Below are 18,565 nucleotides of genomic sequence, written 5' to 3' on the forward strand. Positions count from 1 at the left end.
CTTGATTTTTGAGCAGCTAACATCTACAAAACTTTATTTCTGTACTTTACTGTATCTATGACTCTGTATGAAACAAATTCATTGAAGTCACTTCTTGATTTAAAAAGCAGTCTGTGGGGCGCCTGGGTAGCTCAGTCGGTTAAGTGTCTGCTTTCAGCTCAGATTATGATCTCAGAGTCCTGGGATCTAGCCCTGCGTCAGGCTCCCTGCTTAGCGGGGAGTCCACTTGTCTCTCTCGCTCTGCCCCACCACTCATGCTCTCTCTGTGTCAAAATCTTTCCCAAAAAACCCTTATTTTTTCATTAAAAAAAATAAGTTGATCAAAAAAGGAGCAAAAGTAATTCAATGGAAAAGAATGATACTCTTTTCAACAAATGGTGCTGGAACAACTGGACATACACTCAAGAAAAACAGACATAGACTTTGCACCTTCCAGAAAAATAATTTTTTGAAATGAATTACAGGCTAAATATAAAAGCAAAACTATAAAGCTCCTAGAAGATAACATAGGAGAAAACCTAAGTGACCTTGGATTTGGTGATGGCTTTCTTAAATACAATACAAAAAGTATCAACCCATGAAAGGAAATTCTGAGTAAAGTTCATTAAAATTTTTTAAAAACTCCCACACTGAAAAGATACTGTGAAGAAAATTAAAAAATAAACTATGGACTGGGAGAAATTCTTTGCTGGTATATAAAAGATACAAAGAATTCTTAAAACTTTAACAATAAGAAACAAAATGAGCAAAAGATTCAATGGATGTCTTACCTAAGAAGATGTACAATTTGCAAATAAGCATATGAAAAATATTCAACATCATATGTCATTAGGGAATTGAAAATTAAGACACCAATGAGATAGGACTACATATTGGCCAAAATCCAAAACATTGACAATATCAAATGCTGGAAGGATGTGGAGCAACAGGAACTCTCACTCATTGCTGACAGCAATGCAAAATGGTACACCTACTTTAGAAAACAGTTTGGAAGCTTTTAAACAAGCTCAATATATTCATCATACAATCAGGAATCATGCTTCCAGGTGTTTACTCAAATGAGTCAAAAATTTATGTCCACACAAAAATCTGCACACAAATATTTATAGCAATTTTATTTATAATTGCAAAAATTTGGAAGCAACCTAAGAAGTTGCTTTGAGAGGTAAATGGATAAACAAACTGTGGTTCATTTATACAATGGAATACTATTCAGTTATAAAAATAAATGAGCTATCAAGCCACAGAAAGAAATGAAGGAAGCTTAAAATTCACATTATCAAATGAAGGAAGCCAGTCTGAAAAGGCTACTTACCATATTATTCCAACTGTATGACATTCTGGAAAAAGCAAAACTCTGGATACAACAAAACTATTATGACTGAGTGAAGGAAGAGAGGGATGAATAAGCAGAACATGGAGGATTTTTAGAGCAATGCCACTATTCTATATGACACTGTAATGGTGGACACATCAGTATACATTTGTCAAAACACAAAGAATCTACAATACAAAGATATACATCTTTTTCAGAACACTTATAGAATGTAAAAAGCAAAGAAATCAAATTTAAACTACAGAGCTCAATAATAATGTATGAATATTCGTTCATCAACTGTAACAAATGAACCACACTAATGCAAGATGTGAATAATAAAACTATGTGTGTGGCAGGGCAAGGGAGACTACATAAGAACTCTCTGTACTTTCCTGACCATTTCACTGTAATCTAAAACTTCCTTAAAAAGTAAGATCTATTATTTAAACACACACATACACACACACAAAGAAAAAGAAATAAGCTGAAGCTAAGATCAAGCACCAAATGTATATCCTAAAGTAAAGGATACACAAACTAAAATAGTAAGATTTTCTTCAAAAATATGACCCTTGCTGCTATCCAATTCTGTCCTAACTAAGCCCTAAGGAGGAACTCAGGTTACTCCTGACATGGTCTACACCAGTACTATCCAACAGACATATACTATAAGCCACATATACAATTTTAATAGTAGTCACATTGAATAACAATATAAGATTAAATTAATTGCAATAATACATTATTTAACCTAAAATTTCACAATATTATTTCAACATGTAATCAACATAAAAGTCATTAATAAGACATTTTTCATTGAAACTCGTTGAAATCTGGGTGTATTTTACACTTACAGCACACCACATAACAGTTTGTATACTATATTTTAAATCAGAAATACTTAATCTCCATTTAGGTTTCATAAAATTTATAATTTAAAGTTCATGAAATTGTTTGAAAGATACTTAAAATTTTCCCAATAATGAAATTATATGTGCACATCCACACTGACAAAACTGGTTCAACATTTTTATAAGAATTGATTTGACTATGAAGAAAATGCATATCAGTTTCAAAACTACATCTATCCAAGTTATGTAAATTAATTTTCTTTTATATCAACAAAGTATTCATTAAATTGAATTCAGAGAGACAAATGGGAAAGTCTACATTTATCATTATTAACAAACCATTCATCAGATTGTTCTTGTAGTTTTTTACAGAAACTCTACTTAACAGAGTATAATTAAAATGATCTATATAATTATCCATTTTTAAGACACATAAAGACACTGTTATTGATCTGTATTGAAATTTTCAATTTCAACAACCAGTTAGGTAATAAAAATGCTTTTCTTTTCCTCGGAGCTTCGAATTTACCTCACTTATATGCAGTGTGATATTGGTGAGAAAACGTAAATCACAATGAAATTATTCTTTGTCTTTGATTATTGAGTATTTGTCAACTCTTCTTTTCTCAAGAGTTAGAAGTACAGTCATCTTTGTAAAACTCTTCCATAACTCAACAACTGAGTACTGGCAAAGAGCACAAAATCATTAAATTGATTGTCCTCTATTGTTTTTAATAATTCCAAACTGACAATGATTAAAATCATTTGCACATAAATCAATGAACTTAGTAACTGAATCCATAATACTTTTCATACACTCTATTTCAGAAAACTGAATGCAAGTATTTTCAGTAGGTATCATATAGTAGAATTAGGTTATATGGGAAACATCTTTTTAAAAAATTCCATAAATCTTGATATTTTGATCTATCATACCTGAAGTACCATCCTCCATGAAAAACTAACCACATAAACATTTTTTTAAAAATCTATACCCCAAGTTCATTTATTTAGGTAGGCCACATATTGATAGTTCTTTGTAAATTTGGAAATCCTTTGAAACAAACTATGTGGAAGTATGAACTGGGTGGTACCTCATGTCATATGACTCATCTAAAACCAAAGAAAAATATGTGCAATTTTTCAAACTTTGGCTCAATTTCATGTTTATTGTCAGAATGACCATGTATTCTACAGGCAATTCCTCGAGCTTTCACTGCTAGGCTTTTCCTTTTAATTTTCCCCAAAAAATCTGATAACTGAAATAATTTCTCCTATAATCTCCCCAACTGAAAATGTTTTTCTTTTTCCTTAGAGTGAGAACAAAGGTGGCCAGAATTATACTCTGCCAACTGCTGAAATCAAACATGTTTTTATCATACATTTAAATCTGATTTCTGGCAACCAATTTCATAAGTTCTTTTTCTAATATTGAGAAGAAACTTATCAAATTCACTCTGTATTTGCTGAAAAAACTTCTTCGTATAGTCATCCTCACTATCTTTGTTTCTTTTTTTAATAAGAAAACAGCTTATTTTACTCAATCACAGAAAATAAAACTGTCATTATTGTGAAATTTGTGGCATATGTTCTCCCATTCTTGTTCTATCTTTTCGTGTTCTAGTTTCTACATCTCTACTCAATTTTGCATCAGTTGTGTATTTCATATGCTTAAATATTTTTCTGTACATTTTTACAATAGAAAGCTAATGATATAGTAACTAAACCACTGTAATATCTATAAATATGTATAAAATACATACACCACATAACGTACAACAAATAGTTCCATAAAGTTACCAATCAAAAAAGTACTGCAATTCATACTGTTTACATAAAATATTAAAATAAACACATTAAAATGTTGCATGGGTGAGTAAAATATAATCATTTGATTTAGTTTCAGAAAACCAGTTGAATTATTCTACTGACACCAAATAAATTGGTGCTATCTTTCTATAAAATATTAAAAAACAATGCACAGGCCTGACACACACCCACAGTACAATGATATCTCACATGATGCAACAAAAAAGTAAAATGCAGTCTTACCAAAAAATAAAGCATTGCTTAACTGAAAAGTATTTTACACTGCTTTAGTTTTTTAAGTTAAATTTTAATTATTTAAAAGTAAATAAAATTAAAAATTCAGTTTATCAGTTATACTAGCCAGATATCAAGTGCTCACAGCATGTAGCCAGTTACTATCATACTGGACAGTGGAGGTCTGTACAATTAAGGTTAAATAAGGTGCTTTTAAAGTGTTATTTTAGAATATTTATTATTAAATATATATTACATTTACATATATTATAAAAATATGTATTATTAAAGTGTTATTTTAGAAGATCTTTTAAAATCTTTTAATGTCAATACATACTCAGGTTGTCTCCCTTGGCCCTCATCCTTTTAGCTCTCAGTACAAAGAAACAAAGTTATTAACTATTACAGGGTTAGGAGGTAACAAATACCAGTTACTCTAATGCTCTAGCACTGTACTTTCTTCAAACTGATTTTCTCTTATTTTTCTAAATGCCTTCTTTTTCTATCATGCAGCCAGAAATCTAAAAACACAGGAAATGTGACTGCCACTGATTTCATGTAATTTCTTTATTTTTACTTATGCAATAAAAACCAAAACATATTAACAAGTCCCAATAAAATCTCCAGGACTGCTACAGGTTCTACTTCCAAAAAATGCATATATTCATTGCTCAGAGATCTTTCTAAGGATCTGAAATATTTTCCCTGAAACTAGTCCTAAGAAGTTGAAGGAACATTCACTATAAGGACTTAAAGTGTTCAGTAAATTATTTAGAGAAATATGGCTCTTTAAAATGTAATTTTATGTAAGATACTGATGGGTACAAAAATATTAAAAAATGATTGTTAACAGGTACACGGTTTCTTTTTGGGGTGATGAAAATATTCTAAAATCAAATAGTGCTGATGACTCTACATTCTATCAACATACTTTAAACTACCGGATTGTATATTTTAAATGGTGACTTTTATGATATGTGAATTATATCTCAATAAAGCTGTTATATAAAAGCATTCACAAATGCCTCCTACATTTTATATGTAAACTATTAGTGAAGAAGACAAGGCTTTCTCAGTAATCACATCTCAGATGTCCAATATTCGCTGCTGCATATGTTGAAATAAAACAGACATAAAAAATTCATGTAATTCCTACTACTATTACATATGTATGGAAATGCACACAAAATGATTTATAAGAGAAGACACAGAAAAAGACACAAAAAAGAAAATGTGGGACTTTAACTGCATGTATATTGCTCTAATTTTTTATATCATGTAGTCACATGTGACTTGTGTAATGAATAATAAATGTTTTGAAAACATAATAATCTGGTTGATACATGCATTTCTCTTCATTTACCCTATCCCTCCCTTCCTGTACACTTTCTACTTGAAATACTTGCCCTAAAATCTAGAATTATACTTTTAACCTGATTACCAAAGACTCTAAAGTCCTAATATCCAAAGACTTTAAATTAGTATGCTTTCTATGCTCCCCAGTCAAAACACTTAGAGAGGGTGGGTGCCTGGGTGGGTCAGTTGGGTGAAAACTGCCTTCTGCCTAGGCCATGATCCTGAAATCCCAGGATGGAGTCCCGTATCGGGCTCCCTGCTCAGCAGGGAGTCTGCTTCTCCCTTTGACCCTCCCCCCTCTTCTGCTCTCTCTCTCTCTCTCATTCTCTCTCAAATAAATAAATAAAATCTTTTTTAAAAAATTAGAGAATATAGAAATAGTGGAAAATACACATACTGCACTCCTTACCAGATATTGAGCTCTACCTTCTCTGTCAGGTATTTTTGGTATCTCTTGGTAAACCCACCAAACCCATCATCTGGAACAGAATAAGCATTGAGACAGAGTTGTTGAGTGAACCAGTAACATCACTCTCATGGGGAGTAGAGAATCTATCCACCCTCCTCCCTCAAAGAACACTAAACTTGTTCCAATATCCACCCTCACCTATAAAGTCTATCAAAAAGCTAACCTACAACAGTTCCGGGTTATATCTGACTGGGTAAGAGCATTTGTGCCAATTCAAGAATGGGCATGTGACATGTTAGGAAGCAGGTTCTTGAAAAGGTGTTCTTGCTTCTTATGGACGCTATCTCGTCTGAAACCTGCTTGGTACCTGCCATCAGCTTGAGAATTAAGCCACTATGAAGGTCCGCAAAGTAGAGAGCCAAGAGGTAGAAAGAACTTGGGTAACATCAGTAAGCTAATTAATCAACCATCCCCGAAGCCTGTTTAATTATTGAAATTCCTCTTATTTGAGGAAATGCCTTCATTATATTCAAATAAGTTGGAGTTGCTGTTGTTTACAGCCAAATGTATCAATTTGGTGCTCTAAGTTATCAGAATCACAAATACGGTGAAAATACTCTAATACAGATAATGAGTTGTTTTTGTTTTGTTTTGTTTTTTTAACCAAACTACTCTGCCTAGATTCCGAATATTGTTCTAATCATATTTCAGGTTTGGCTGAATGACCATAAGTTGTTTGAGAAACTCAGGTAGGAATCAGCTTGTGAAGGGCAGACAAAAGACAACCACAAGGGACACCTGGATGGCTCAGTCGGTTAAGCCGCTGCCGGTTAAGCCGCTGCCGGTTAAGCCGCTGCCTTCAGCTCAGGTCATGATCCCAGGGTCCTAGGATTGAGTCCCGCATCGGGCTCCTTGTCCAGCAGGGAGCCTACTTTCTCTCTCTGCCTCTGCCTGCGACTCTGCCTGCTTGTGCTCTCTCTCTGACAATTTAAAAAAAATAAATAAATAAGACAACCACAAAACAAACTTCCAGAAGTAGAATTTCCAAAAGACATGTAACATTCAATTGCTTTGCTTTATCCCTTATTAGAGGACTAGTGTCAGGAGGGATGCACTATAACATTTGCTTTAGGATTCCAGCATTCTACAAGGCTTCCTAGGTGGTATCCTCCCACTAATGTCTATACTAAGTGGTTCCATTTGGAACCTAAAACAAAATGTTATCGTCCACAAAAGAAAAACATTTGGTAAAGAGACTTCTTTGTTCCAAGCACCTAAAAGGACTTCTATAAACATTAAAGAAAAATAAAAGATTTTAAAAGATTGAAAACATTTTTTCCAAAAACTGAAACACATTGGAAAGCTGGGGCTGAATCAAGTTCCCAAACATCAGAACAGCTGTAATCACAAAATAACTGCAAAGAAAGAAAAAAACATCTAAACAGAAAGTCCAGTTTAATATCCAACCAATCAGCTCCTTTAAAAACCATATTTTGGTCAAATCATCATCTTCACAAAAAATAAAAATATGTACAAAATAAAAATATCTACAACACAGTAAAAGACCAGAGAAATAAAGAAGTTTCTTCTTTTTTAACCTTTAAGTTACATCTTTTCTAAGACTGCCAATGGTAAAATTGTGTATACATTAATTCAATATATTTCTGAATATCGATGTTAGCCAAAATTATTGTGGTAATCATTTTTCATTCTATAAAAATATCAAATCATTATGCCATACACCTCAACCTAGTATAAAGTTATATATCAATTATACCTCAATAAAAAATATTCATGGAATATGAATGATTTATTCAATATTTTTAAATGACTTTAACTTTTACTCAATAATACTAATGTCCTAGATCTGTGCTACGACCTAAGGGGTACAGATTAATAAGACAATGCCAGGTCTTCCAAAGTTTACAATGTAGTAATCTCCCCATCCCCCACGCCCTCACTCTCACTCTCCACATGCCTGATCTCACATCCGTCACCACCTTCCATCCATATGGTTCAGGCTAAAACACTCAAAAGTCATTCTGAATTCTTCCCTTTCAACACACAATCAATCAGCAAGCCTTATCAGTGTTAGTTACCTCCAACAACATATCCCAGAAGCCTATCACCTCTCACCAACTCCGACTGCTAAGATCCAGGTCCCTGCCGCCAGCAAATCACTCCTGGACAGTCACAGACCCAGTGTCCCTGCTCCACTCTTGCCTCGCCCTCCTGGAGCCTGTTCACCACCCAGCAGACACAGTATTCCTCTAAGGGCATGAAAAGGACCACATCATTCTCCTGGTCCAGTCCTTCAGCTACTGGAATAAAACTTGTGATCTGACCTATACCTTCCTCTCAAACCCGATGCCCTACATGGGGCCCCTCATGCACTAACCACTAGCCATGCTGGCTTTGTTTCTGGTCTTGAAACAGCCCAAATTTATTGACATCTCTGCTCCTCCCCCAGGCTGCTGATCTAGGTATTCTTCATACAGCTGTGTTCTCAGTGTTTAGGTCTCCTCACAACTCGTCAGCCCTGCTAGAGTGAGAAACTAGAAATTCATGTGCTGGGCATTTTAGCTCACTGTTCTGTTCTATTTATTAAAGTAAACTTTTTGTTGAAATGTAACATAATTACCAAAAAAATGCAGAAACGTTAAGTGTATAGATAAACGAATCTCTCAAAGGAAACACACCAACGTAACTAGCAGACAGATCAAGAAACAGCATCCAGAAGACCTTCCGGGTCCTGCTCCGAAGTCACTATCCTCACAATGAGGTAACAGCAATCTTGATTTATAATTTCATAGATTAGCCTTACCTTCTTTTGAAATGTATATAAACAAAATCATGTAGACTCTTTGTCTCCAGCTTCTTTCACGCAATGTTATGTTTTTGAGACTCAACCATGTTGTTTAAGCACAGTAAACCTTTACAATACACTGCATTTGACTATTGACAGGTAGACATTTGGGTTATTTCCAGTTTGGGACAACCTCTCATCATGCTGCCAGGAAAATTCCTGTACATGGCTTCTAGTAAATATATGAACATATTTCTACTGGGAATACACTTAATAGAATTGCCACATTGTATTATATTCAGCTCTAGTAATACCACTAGTTTTCCAAAGTGATCGTATTGATTTAAAAAACCCAGAATCTTGGGGCGCCTGGGTGGCTCAGTGGGTAAGGCCTCTGCCTTCAGCTCAGGTCATGATCCCAGGGTCCTGGGATCGAGCCCACATGGGGCTCTCTGCTCAGCAGGGAGCCTGCTTCCCCCTCTCTCTGCCTGCCTCTCTGCCTACTTGTGATCTCTGTCTGTCAAATAAATAAATAAAATCTTTAAAATAAATAAACCAGAATACTGTAAATGAGCTTCAGATAATCCTTGCAAATATTTGACATGATCTGTCTTTTTAATTTTAGTCCTTCTGGTGAATATATCATGGCATCTCATTATGCTTTTAGATTGCATTTCCTAGATGGCTAATGAAGCTGACCATCACTTCATGTTTATTGGCCATTTGGATAACTTATTATGTAAAGTACCTATTCAAGTGTTTGCCCATTTTTAATTTTTTTAAAATCAAATTGTAGTTCTTAATATATTCAGGATACAAATTCTTTTTCAGGCATATGCATTATAAATTTCTCCCCCTTTGTCATTTGCTTTTTCATTCTCTTTACCACATGTTCTGATGAACAGTTCTTAATTTCACTGCTCTCCAATGTGTCATTTTCCCCTTTACAGTGTTTATTGTTAATTTAAGAAACCTCCACCTACCCTAAGATCATAAAGGCATTCTTCTACATTTTCTTCCAAAGGTTGATTGTTTTTACCTTACAGGTTCGCATTTATAATCACATTAAATTGATTTTTCATATAAAACATGAGTTAGGGGATAACTCTTTTTCCATAAGGATATCATTCTGACCCCACACTGTTATTGAAAATTCCATCCTTTCCCTACCGTATTGATAACATCTTTGTGAAAAACAGTGTCTACTTGTCTTATCCTTGTGCCAATACTACAGTATTAAACTAGAATGCCTTTATATTAAGTCTTGATATCTGATTGTAAGTCCTCCAATTTTGATCTTTCACTTCAAGGCTGCTTTGGTAATTCATATCCCTTCGGATTTTCACATCAATTTTACAAATGGTTTCCACCAAAACAACCAACCAAACAACAAAACTTGTTAGAATTTTTAATGGGACTGCAACTTTTGAAGTCTACTGACTTATGCTTTATGTATATGGTTAATTGTGGTAAACATTCCATGGGCATTTGATCAACTGTCATAGGATAGTATTCTATGTATGTCAGTTAGGGCATGTCTATTAATTACATTGACCAGATTACTTCTCTGCCCTTTCCAGTTTTATCTTCTTGCTTATTCTCTTAGCAGTTGAGTCAGATATGTTTAAGTCTCCCATTAGGATTGTGTTTGTCTATGTCTTTTGTTAGTTCTTTCAGTTTTTGCTTTCCCATTTGGTTATATATATGTTATATATATATTATATACATATAATACATATACATATATATATATATATATATATATCTTTTAGTATACTAACCCTCTTCATTTCTAGTAATGTTCACTTCCTTAAAGTCTACTTGTCAAATACTAGTGAAGTTACATCTGATTTCTTTTCATACGCATGATATATCTTTTTTCATGTTTTTATTTCCAGGCTTTCTGTGTCTTTATATTTTAAAATTGTCCATTAAGGAATATCACGTTGGTTTTTGCGTTCAATCCATTAATCATTATTAATTCTCTTAATTGAAGTATTTAGTCCATTTAAATTTAACATAATTATTGATCTAGTTGGATTGATAGCTACCATATTAGTATTTACTTTCTATATGACCCAATTGTTTCTTTTTTCTCACTACTTGCCTGATCTCTGCATTAAGAGAATTCTTTTATTATCCAATTTTTTCCTTTAATTTACTTATTAGTTAAATAATCTTTTACTATTATTTTAGAAAATTTAGTTAAATCTACTTGATGATGCCAGAACTTTGTAACTCTTAAATTCCGTTTCCCTTTGCCTTTCAATTTTTTTTCTTATCATTATATAAACTGTACATATTTTTAAGCCCCTAAAATATTATAATTGTTTAGTATCACCAACATTTATATTTATTCACCCAAATATTTACCCTCTGTTGCTATTTACTCTATTCTGCATTTCTATGCTTCCATCGGAATTCATTTTCTAGGATTTCTTTGGTGTGGCTAAGTTGGGTTTTGCCTATCCGAATACATCTTTATTTGCCTTTAATTTTTTGACAAAAACTACTTATTAAGAAAACCAAATTTGGAAATCAAAACTACTTATTAAGCAAATCAAATTTGGAAGGTCTTAAATTTATGAAGGAAAAAGCTTCAAATCCTTTATAATATACATTAGTTTTACTCTAACAGAGAAATTTATACACACTTTTAAGATTTAGAGCTATTTTCTTTCCTTTTCCATGAAAGAAAAACACAATTTAAAAATAAACAGGAAGAAATTTACAACAGAAAATGTCAATTCTAAAAAATCTTACACAATTTGGATGATTCTTCATCAAGTGGCAGAACTCGTCATCATTAGAAAAAAATTTATTTTAAAGGTACCATGATAAATTTAATTAGGCATGCCCAAAGACAAGTCATGTTGTCTAAATACCCACTTAATGCCACTTCTTTTCAAATTTGCAGTTGCCCATCCTCTCTCCCTTTTTTTAACACTAAATACTCGAACACCTCAAAATTAGCCTTTCCCTGTTTAATATAATTCCATTTCATTGGATTTTTTTTTAATTTAGCAAAGTGATAATGTATAGGTATATACATTATATAGGATAGGATATAGGGTATAGGATATAGGGTGATAAGGCTAAATGTCCATATTTATATAGAGACATAGAATATGCTCCTAGCCCTTTGGAGAAAAGTAGAAGTCAAGGATTTTTAAGCACAAGGATGAACACTCTCTAGATTTCAGGAGAGCAAACAGAGAAAATTTTCTTCTTTCCCACAGCGCATGATGATATGTTATTTCCACACCAATGCATTCACATTTTTGAGACAAAAAAGGATAACAAGTAACTTGGATCAGAAATGGATAGACACTTTTTCCCGTTATATTTTGCTCAAGATAGTTTCCCATAAGTAGAGAGTCATATCATAAAGAGAAGAAAAACATTTTAAAAAAATCATTAAAACAAAGCAATCGAACACAAAAGCAAAAAATACAGAAGGTGGTAACTTGCTCTCAGAAAATATAAAATTTTGAGAAATAAAAGGAAGGCTGGAATCTATTAGTATTCTGGTAACCCACTTCCGGTCTTCCTATTTAGTATTTCTCGTTCTTCCACATCGTCACCATTTTCACCTCCTTCTCCCTTTATCCTCATCCCCTTCATCATCAATATGTTACAAGTTTTATTTATTATTATGAAAATCAGCTTCTTCTCCTTCCCTTCCTCTATCATCCATATAAGAAGTTAAACTGTCCTTTAATAATTGTCCTTTAATCTGACCAAATAGCACTTTTTATGAAGTCTCCTAATTCACCTGCTCCTGCATCCAAATCACTGGTGAACAAGGTGAAGAAAGTTGGAGATTTTTCATGGTACCTCTTCAAAAAAACTTTATTTTGTATCTGACATGAATATTTCATCAAGTACTTCCTAGATTCCCATTTGATCTCAGTCAACACTGAAAATGCATCTCCACTCTTACTGAGATGAATGTATTTTAAAGTAAAGATTTTCAGCAAAATTTTTTTTAAAAATTTATGATTCAAAATCTTCAAATTCTGTCACTTCAGTTTTCAGAAATAGTTCAGTATCTCTTCCTTCTTCTCCCTGAGCAAGGTAGTCATTTGCACACAGTTGACACACATTACCCCAAACTTTGGGATTTGGGAAATCAGTTATGGCCTCTTGTTAACTGTCTGCAAAGTTCGTTACACTTTTGTTTGACTTTGAAAGTTTTCTCACTGGTTAGTTTATAAAGTCTATTTCAATTTACACATCTGTGTATATAAATGCCTCCTATTGTTTTTTCCCTCTCCTCAGTGAGTCTAGAGTGGCAAATTTTTCCCCTGGCCAGGATTTGGAAGTGGTCTTGGGTTGCTCATTTGAAGAGAGGGTAAAGACTTAAGGTTAGGACTAATGGTGTGAGAGAAATCCAAAACACCAGTCACACAGGGAGATGTTTATATTTGAAGATGCTCAAATAACTATGCCTTCACTTTTTAATATTTTTGCTGCGTATATAATTCTAGATTGGCAACTATTTTCTATCACCCTAAAGATTTTATATAGTTGTTGATCATATTTATAATCATACTATCTTTTCTGTCAAAAATCACCTTTTGGTTTATTTATTGGTGTTTCGAAGGTAAGTTCTCTGTCTCTCTCTCTCTCTCTCTCTCTCTCTTTTTTTTTTCCTGGCTGCCTTTAAGATTGCCTTAGTTTTCAACAGTTTTACTAAGATACATCTGGGTAGATTGTTTTTTGTTTTTGCTTTTTTTCTCTGATGCTGCTTAAGACTAACAGAGCTTCTTCAGATAAGGTTTTTAAAGAGTTCTAGAAAATTCTCAGCCGTTATCTCATCAAATTTGCTTCTGTCCCATTTTCTTCCTATTACCCTTCAAATGCTAAAAAGTCATAACATTACAGATATATTAGATATGTTCACTGTCTCATGTATTTATTTTTAGTCCCTGTGCTTCATTTTCATTATTTTCTATTGACTTTTTTTTCTCATTAAACCTATCTTTTGCTCTGTCATATCTAATATCTAATTCAAATACTGAGTTCTCAGCTCCAGTTATTATATTTTTTCTCTCTTAGAATGTCCACTTGACATCTATACATCTTAATTTTTTTGGCAAAATTCCCCATCTCGTTATTTCATCTGTTTCATCTTTCCTTCGTTTGCTAGAACATATCAGTCATGATCATTTTGAAGGCCTCATTTGCTAATTCTAATCAATATCTGAATACAATATCTGAAATGTGTTAAGTCAGTTTCCATTGTCCAGCTTTTCTTTCAGATTTAGTCATATGATCCTATCTCTTAGCATCAAGTCATTTTTTTAAAAGATTTATTTATTTTAGACAGAGAAAGAGAAAGCAGGGTGAAAGGCAAAGGGAGGGGGAGAGAATCTCAAGCAGACTCTGTGCTGAGCATGGAGCCCAACGCAGGGCTCAATCTCGTGACCTCAGGTCATGACCTGATCTGAAACCAAGAGTCAGATTGGGCTCACGGGTGCCTAAGCCACCCAGGCACCCCTCTTAGCACAGAGTCATTTTTAATTAAGTGCTGGATGCTGTATATTAAGAAACTTTGGAGAATCCAGGTAATATGTTTCTCCAGAGTAGGTCTACTCTGACTTCTGCCAGGCAGAGTAGAAAGCATTCATCACAAACTAATTAGGGAGTGAGCTCACTGGAGGCTGGGTTGCAGGTGTGGCGGGCTTTAGCCATTCTCAGTCAAGGACATTCCTACAACACAGAACTGCAGTGCTTCCAACTGAAAGCGCTGTGCAGAGAGCCCCTCCTCAGCAACATGAGACTGCAGGACACTCCACTTCTTGGAGGGCGAGAATTCTACCACTAAACCACCAAGGCACCGATACATTCCACTTTTTGAAAGGGTGTGACTGAACTTTAGCATTCTGCTGTGCAGTTTCATAATTCTGCAAATGTCTTGAAGGGGAATCAGCAATGTTTTTAGTTCCTTTAGAGCTCTAATCTCTACCTGTTCATCTATGCTCAAACAACTCAGCTCTACATGGGCTGAAATCAGATGTTCAGACTCTTGTTTATAATCCAGAATCCAATATCCCAAGTGAAAAGAGGCTGCAGGTTGTCATTTTACCTCTCCACATTTTCCCTCTAGAACCTTAGACATTCTGGTATTCCCTGCTACAACAGCTCTGATATTATGCAAATCATCTTTGTATTGAATCTGTCTTCATAGATCTCAGCAGTAATATTGATGTGTTCAAGTTCCTATCTGACATGCATTTTCTTGCCCTATTTTCTTTATATCATTTCATTTCTTCATATCATTTATTTTCTTTATATCACATCACTACTTCTATCGTATTACATATTAAGGATGTTTTATGTCTAACTTTCCCTACTAAAACACAAGACCCAAGAGAACAAGGGCTTTACTGAATCCTCAGGGTAAAATCAGGCTAAATATTGACTGACCCTGGTATTCTTACTTACACTATCATGCTTCACTTATCATGACTACTTTTGTCATGTAAAGACAATGCCAGGGCACCTGGGTGGCTCAGTGGGTTAAGGCCTCTGTCTTCAGCTTAGGTCATGATCCCAGGGACCTGGATCAAGCCCCGAGTCCGGCTCTCTGCTGGGCGGGGAGCCTGCTTCCCCATCTCTCTCTCTGCTTGCCTCTCTGCCTACTTGTGGTCTGTCAAATAAACAGATAAAATCTTAAAAAAAAAAAAAAAAAAAAAAAAAAGACAATGCCCATTTTTTTCTCTGTAAATATTCTAAATGTCCTTATTGTTTTTCAGTATGAGAGAAGAAAAAAACGAATTCTATATTTACATATTCTTAGTCAAAAACTCTTACTCCCCTCTCTTCATGTTTCCTTACTTTCTCCTCTATAAGAGAGAGGAATTGGGAGCTATATTTCCTCGGGTTTCTCTCCTCCATGGTTCCTTGCCTTCATTTGACTGTTGAGACCCTGATGGTCATTCCTCTCTCTGTCTGACTCCCTGCTGTAGTAAGAAGACCTACCCTCAGTCTCAGGATGTGCCTTCGACAGCAGGCTGCAGACCTGTCTGTCTCTATCCAGGCTCTCTAGTCTCCCACATTCTGACTCTGCTACAACCAAAGCCTGAGAGTCAGGCCACACTTCTCATCGCAGTCGAAGGGCAAATATATTCAGAATCTACTCCGCAGGCCCCTCTTGCCTGCAAAGACCAGGATTTAAGAAGCAGAATACAAAGTCCCCACTCTGACCATGGGTTCCAGTCATATTCTCCAATCCAGGTCTTCTGGAGCCAAGAACTTAGAAGTTAGTCAATGCTCAGTAATGAGGTAGATATTTTAATCTTCAACTGGCTCCTATCTATTCTTCCTTGGCTAGAACCAAAGAGAGACAGAAGGGTTATTAATTAGGACACATCGCCAGTGTGTAAGGTCTGGGGGTTGGGAAAGAAGTTCCCCCAAAAAAACCATATTTAAAGAGCAATCACTGAAGGGGCCCCAGTTCACCTGGTATATACATTTATTTTGAAATAATAATTTACTCTAACTGTAGGACATTAACAATTCTTATAAACACTTACAAATCTTGTAATCATATTTCCCTAGCTGTATTTTTGAAAGCATGTTATTTACCCAGAGGTACAAAATTTTTTCTACTGACAAAAATAAATAAAACTACGATTATTTGATATTTTGCATTTTCTAATATACAGCTACCAAGCAGAATGTAATGACTAATAGCCCTGGTAATTCCGCTAGGCTCAGATATAAAAAATGTAGTTTTCCTCATCAATCCTCAAGGCAATAGATTTAGAAAAGTAAACAAATGTAAAATTTTTTAAATGTCATTAAGTCACAATCATACAGGTAAAGCTGATTCCTCTCAGACTTTATGCACCCTACAATGTGTTACTTCTGGAATCCTTATAAAACCACAAGCTCCTTAAGAGTAGGAGCACAGACTTTTCAAAAAGCAAAGTTTAAGTCTTGTGTTGCTTGTCTCCTTAACGCAGAGAGATTACTTTTCTACCAAATTGTAGACACGTTTCTTCTAAGGCTTAATAGCAAGAAATCAACCCGTATCTAAGTCAGAGAGATTTTATATTTTCCTATAAAAACATCACCCAGAATTTAGATATTTTACTTGACTCTCCAGGTTTTACCTGGTTCTCTGGGATTCTGCATGTTGAGTTCTTAACTAGCTAACCGCAAGACCGATTTGTCCAGACGCCCATCCTCTGTATGACTACCCATCAGTAGTACTAAACTGTAGCACGTTTTCTGGCTCAACCTGCATCAGATCACACCACTGAGTACCCAACTACACCTGCTGAAATGTTCAAAGACTGAGAGGAACATGCACCCAGCATGAGTGGGAGAAGGGGGATGGGACTGAGTCCTTTGTGATCTCACAATAGATGCAAAGTATAGGAACAAATGACTCCACCGGAAATAGCAGGAGGACACCGAGTTTTGAGAACTTACCAAACCAGTTTCTAGACAAAAACTTCCTATAGGCGATACAAAGGGATGCCTTGGAAAAGGAAAGGAAGACCCACTGAAAACAGAACGTAGGTGTTTGTGGAGGATTCAAGCAGACACCAGCAGCCACTCTGGAATACCTGAATAATAGGCAGGTGAGGAAAAAGTACAATCTGTATTGTATTCTACAAAGTTTAAAGGTATGTATGTGCAGCAAGCATAATAACCCAGAGCCTAAAGAGGAAGTATTTGCACTATGCCTTGAAATACTGAAGAAGGTATTATAGAAAAAGAGCTCTTAGAGATTTACAAAACAAAGGATGATTGAGTTTTAGCCACAGTACATGAATGGATTTTGGTCTTAGAGCAAGTTTGAGCAGGTACAGACTGGAAGGAAATATACTTCAAGCTCCAAATGACCTGGAAAGAAGCAGACGAAAAGACTGTTCTACAGAATAGAATGCAATACAGACACCTGGGCTCGTGCCACTATATTATCCACGGGAAGGAAGTATTTACTATCAGGCACTGGTTTCCAACCTCAAGCTCTGTGATTGCCCTCAAGCCCAAGAAAGAAAGAAATCTTCTACCAATGCACTTAATTCTAAATGAAAAGCAAAAATCTGAGGTTACCAACAAGCCTTAAGGACAGATGAGACTGAGTCTCTTCAGACCTGAATTTCAAATTCTGGTGGCCAACACAGAACGAGGCTGAGGTGCTGGTGAATTCTCTGAAGCAGTGGGCATCAATAAATTTCCAACCTGTACTTTTGGAGGAAGAGGAGGTTGCAGCAGACAGTATCAACTGATCCCATTCGATCCCTTTATATCCACAGGGGCTCGCATACACATGTAGGCTCATTCCTAACCGGGCCTTCCAAGTTCGTTGGCATGAAATGGCCACCTAAGGGTTCCTGGCCTTCTCCACCAGAACTGCTGGCCATAAGCCAAGTGTAAAGAGAGACTGAGAAAGGGCTATGCTACATGCTCTCTCACATGACACCATTTTCTAGACTGTCCTAAGGATCTGGTTCATGTCCCATAACCACACTAGACAAGAGTAACTACTGGCTGGAGAAGGACAACCTGTCTGAGAACACCAGGCGGTTCACTTTGTAGCTATCTGCCAAATTAGAAATGACTTAAATAACCAGTCCCAAAGCACCCATCGGAGAGGGTAAGCTCACTACTTCCCTCTGAAAAGACTCAAATGGCTCCATGAAGGGAAAACTGAAGAAGGAGCAGTTATTCTCCTTTCTCTCTGCTCCTTCTGAGTCTGGCACCTCCAAAGCCAAACAACAACAATGGACTTCACTCGTAAAACTCAAGGCTGAGAAGCA

The 18,565-nt window shown here is 35.3% G+C and overlaps 1 protein-coding gene and 1 long non-coding RNA gene across 2 annotated transcripts in view; both read right to left on the reverse strand.

Annotated features, from left to right (window-relative positions):
• Positions 1–18,565, reverse strand: part of PRDM5 (PR/SET domain 5) — a 225,296-nt gene that overhangs the window by 171,727 nt on the left and 35,004 nt on the right. The window lies entirely within an intron of this gene.
• On the reverse strand, positions 680–11,530 carry LOC116584654. The gene is made up of 3 exons (XR_004283274.1): positions 11,519–11,530; positions 5,599–5,604; positions 680–970 (listed from the first exon to the last, which is right to left on the reverse strand). It is a non-coding gene; the product is annotated as an uncharacterized LOC116584654 (long non-coding RNA).

Source organism: Mustela erminea, chromosome 2 (assembly GCF_009829155.1).
Source record: "Mustela erminea isolate mMusErm1 chromosome 2, mMusErm1.Pri, whole genome shotgun sequence".
In the NCBI taxonomy this organism is placed as follows: Eukaryota; Metazoa; Chordata; class Mammalia; order Carnivora; family Mustelidae; genus Mustela; species Mustela erminea.